We start from the raw sequence: 4,628 nt of genomic DNA on the forward strand, positions 1-4,628 counted from the left end.
GTCACTCAGTCGTGTCCAACTCTTTGTGACCCCATGGACTGCAGCCCGCCAGCTTCTCTGCCCATGGAATTCTCCAGGCAAGAATACTGGAGTGAGCAGCCATTCCCTTCTTCAGGGGATCTTCCCAACCCAGGGATTGAACCTGGGTTTCCTGAATTGCAGGCAAATTCTTTACCATCTGAGCCACCAGGGAAGCCCCTCCCCCAAACATTCTTACCTATAGTATTTCACACAGACTATTCATAGAGACTAATTTTGAGTTACTGCAAACTCATTGATTCCTCAAATTAACATGAACTAAACAGTATTGGCAACATCGGTTAAATCATCAAGAGGTAAGAAAAATCACTTGAAATCAATCACCTTGTTTTTATTATTTATTTATTTATTTCTTTGGCCAAGCCACACGGCTTGTGGGATCTTAGTTCCCCAACCAGGGATTGAACCCTGGGCCCTCAGCAGTAAAAGCATGGCATTCTAACTACCGGGCCATCAGGGAATTCCCTCTAGTTTCTTAAGGTAGAAATTTAGCTTGTTGATTTAAGATCTTTCTTTAATATAGATATTTATAGCTATAAATTTCCCTCTAAGTACTGACTTTGATGATTTCTCTAAGTTTTGGTATACTTTATTTTTGCTTTCATTTAAAATACTTTCAAATTTCCTTTGTAATTACTTCAATTCATCAATCATTTTAGAAGTGTGGTCTTAAATTTCCATGTACTAAAAAACAAAAAACAAAAAAAAAAGAAAAAAAAAATTTCCACGTACTTGTGAATTTCCCAAATTTCCTTCCGTTTTTGACCTCTAATTCTTTTATGGGTGGTTAAGATATTTTGTGTAATTTCAGTCTTTTTAAATGTACTGAAGTTTGTCTCCTGGCCTAATATATGCTCCAAATAAACTTGAAAAGAATATTTATTCTGCTGTTGTTGGCTAGAGTGTTCTATAGATGCCCGTTAGGCCTAGTTGCCTATGTGTTCAAGTTTTCTATTAATCTTCTGCCTAGTTATTTATAATTACTGAAGTGAGGTTTCCAAGTTGTCAACTATTATTGCTGAACTGTCTATATCTGTCTTCAATGCTGTCAGTTTTTGCTTGATAAGGCTCTAATGTTGTTTGGTCGCTAAGTCATGTCTGACTCTTTCGTGACCCCATGTAGCCTGCCAGGCTCCTCTGTCCATGGGATTTCCTAGGCAAGAATACTGGAGTGGGTTGCCATTTCCTTCTCCAGGGGATCTTCCCAATCCAGGCATCAAACCTGAGTCTCCTGCACTGGCAGATGGGTTCTTTACCACTGAGCCACTGGGAACCCCGACCAAAGAGTGAGGCTCTAATATTAGGTGCTTATATGTTTTTAACTGTTATATCTCCATAATGGTATCCTTCTATGTTATAAAATAACATCTTTGTCTCTAAAACCATTTTTGTTGTTGTTGTTCTTGAAGTTCATCTTGCCTCAGTTTACTATAAGCACTTCAGCTTTCTTTTCCATAGCATCCTCTGTAATATACAAAGTGGGTCTTGGGCTGTGTTTGTTAAGGAATGCTACCCGCTGGGGAAACAAAAGTGGTACAGAAGATGAAGACAGACACTAGGTCAAGAAAGGAAGTCAGTTCAGAGTGAGGATTGAAAGGCAGCAAAACTGACTCTTCTGCACTCGGACTTGAGGAATCTGGGACCTGGTGGCTGGGTCTGAGGGGACCCTGGGTCTTGAAGAGGGGACCAAAGGCTTGCTTTGTTTTCTTGGCTACGGTCTTTGTTGTGGTGCACAGGCTCTAGAGCACAAGGGCTCAGTAGCTGCCAGATGTGGGCTTGCAGTTGTGGTGAGCGAGCTCTCTGTTGCCGCCCGGGGGCATGTGGGATCTTAATTCCCTGACAAGGGATCAAACCTGAGTCCCCTGCATTGGGAGGCGGAGTCTTAACCACTGGACTACCAGGGAAGTCCCCTAAGGCCTGCTTGTGACAACTGTCTGGACCATCCTGACCATCTTTCTCATCTCTTCTAACTACAGATCTGTTCTCGAGAGTCCAGGATGGCTCTTCCTTTCCCTGGTCTCTGGAGAGTAAGACCTTCTTCGTATGTATCCACAGGGCCTGGATCAGGGGCTTGCAGAGAGAAGGTGCACCAAAAATGACTGTTTAAATGAATGACATTTACTGAATCTAGCCCCAGTGCCTTCCACAAAGCCATGAGTGAAAGCCTCAATAAATTGTGGTTGAATGCTTAACTAATTCTTACTAACTGCACAATGAGCGCAGAATTCAACAGAGAGCCGTGGGGCTGAACCTAATCAAAATTTCTGCTTCCCCTGAAAAATCACCTTTGGCAACACTAGGCCTGTACTCTGAAGGCCTGCCTCCTGACACAGGGCAAAGCTCTCCAGTTTGTCACCTTTCCACCATTCCCTATTGTCTTTCTCATTATCTTCACTGCATATTTACTCATCACTGGTCCCTGTAGGCATTGTCTTATGATCCCTAGACTAGAATGAAGGGGTGTCTCACTCCTGACCCCTGGTAAGACACTGGGAAGTGAAACATCATTCCCAGAAGTGGTTACCCAGGTCTCAGGGAACAAATTTTCCTGTTAAAAGGACTGTGACTCAGGGACTCCCTTGGTAGCCCAGTGGATAAGACTCCGAGCTTCTAGACTTCCCTGGTGGTACAGTGGATAAGAATCTACCTGCCAATGCAGGGGACACAGGTTCAATTCCTGGTCTGGGAAGACTCCACATCCCAAGGGTGCCAATGCTGGCACTCTAGAGCCCTTGAGCTCTAGCCTGTGCTCCGGCACAACAAGAGAAGCCAACAAAGAGTAGCTCCCGCTCACCACAATTAGAGCCCGCGTGCAACAATGAAGACCCAGCGCAATGAAAAATATATTTAAAAAAATTCAAGCTTCCAATGCACAGGGGTGTGAGTTTGATCCCTGGTCAGGAACTAGGTTCCCACGTTTCAAACCAAAAAAAAGAAAAAAGCAAACATGATTCAGAGCAGAAATCCTAGAAGCCAGGTCAGAAATTCCCCCGGAAAGATCTAGTCGCTGTTATCCAGAGGCCAAGAAAACACACCCACGCGTGTACCAAGCCCCTCCTGCTGCTCCACCCCACTCACTGGAGAGTTATATAGGATGATCCCAATCAGTAGAAAATTAATGCAGACATGACAGAAAAAAGGGGCACTAAAATGTTAAAGTTTTTATTTCCTCTAGGTAGTGGGAGGTATTTATTTTTAAAATATAGGTGATTTTATTGTTTTTATACTTTCTCCTGTATTCCAAGTTTCCTACAATAAACAAGAGTGACTTTTATAGTCAAAGTGTTTCCTTTGAAGTATCACTTGGATTGCATGTTTATTGGTGGGTCTGCCACACCTATAGACTACATGCTTCTTCCTACCACATTCCATACCTCCCACAGTCCCAGAGCCTGGACGGAACCCAAGTGGTGGCTTGACATTAGTTAGCAAGGCCCTTAGCTTTTAATTGGCCATAGTCTTTCTCTCTACCTGACCGAGACACACCTTGGGCTTCAGATCAAATGTTTGGGCTGTGTAGCCACTTTCTACCGTAAACAAGGCTGCTGCTTGTTTTCAGGCTCCAGAATTTGTTTCTTAGGTTGAGAAGTGTCAAGACAAGGGTGAGGAAATCTGCTTGTTTTCTGAGGGATGCCAGCCCAGGAACTGTGGCAGAGATTCCAGGAGAGGCATCCATAACTTGTGTGTCTCTATGCGTGCTCAGTCATATCCAACTCTCTGTGACCCCATCCATGGACTGTAGCCCGCCAGGCTCCTCTGTCCAAGGGATTTCCCAGGCAAGAATACTGGAGTGGATTCCCATTTCCTTCCCCAGGGGATCTTCCCGACCCAGGGACTGAATCCAGGTCTCTTATGTCTCCTGCACTGGCAGACGGATTCTTTACTATTGAGCCACGTGGGAAGCCTCACATCCCTATGTGACGCCCACCAATGCTCACGCCATGATTCTCTCCCCCTTTAGTATGGGAGAAACTCAACCTCAAGTTATCATCTTCCTGCTACAAGTTATGGGCTTCCCAGGTGGCGCAGTGGTAAAGAATCTGCCTGCCAATGCAGAAGATGCAAGAGACGTGGATCCGATTCCTGGGTCCGGAAGATCCCCTGGGGAAGGAAATGGCAACCCACTCGCCTGGAGAACCCCTTGAACAGAGGAGCCTGGAGGGATATAGTCCAAGGGATCGCAAAGAGTTGGATGTGACTGAGCACACACAAAAGGATGCAAAAGACCTTGGGAAAATAGCTCTCATTGTATTTTAACTTACTCATCTGGCAAACGTCAGAATTGACTACAACACCTGAAAATCCCTTCAAGTTCTAGCATTATACTTTTTTTTTTTTGCATTTCTTTTTAATGTTATTATTTTTTAAAATTAGTTCCTAGCTTTTTTTAAAAAAATTAATCAATTTTTATTTTTGGTTGTGTTGGGTCTTTGTTGCTGCACACAAGCTTTCTCTAGATGCTGAGAGCAAGGGCTGCTCTTTGTTGCAGAGCTCGAGCTTCTCATCGCAGTGGCTTGTTGCTGAGCACGGGCTTTAGGCGCACAGGCTCAGTAGTTGTGGCACACTGGCTTAGTTGCCTCGAGGCATGT

This window comes from Ovis canadensis, chromosome 24, assembly GCF_042477335.2.
Source record: "Ovis canadensis isolate MfBH-ARS-UI-01 breed Bighorn chromosome 24, ARS-UI_OviCan_v2, whole genome shotgun sequence".
Lineage (NCBI taxonomy): Eukaryota > Metazoa > Chordata > Mammalia > Artiodactyla > Bovidae > Ovis > Ovis canadensis.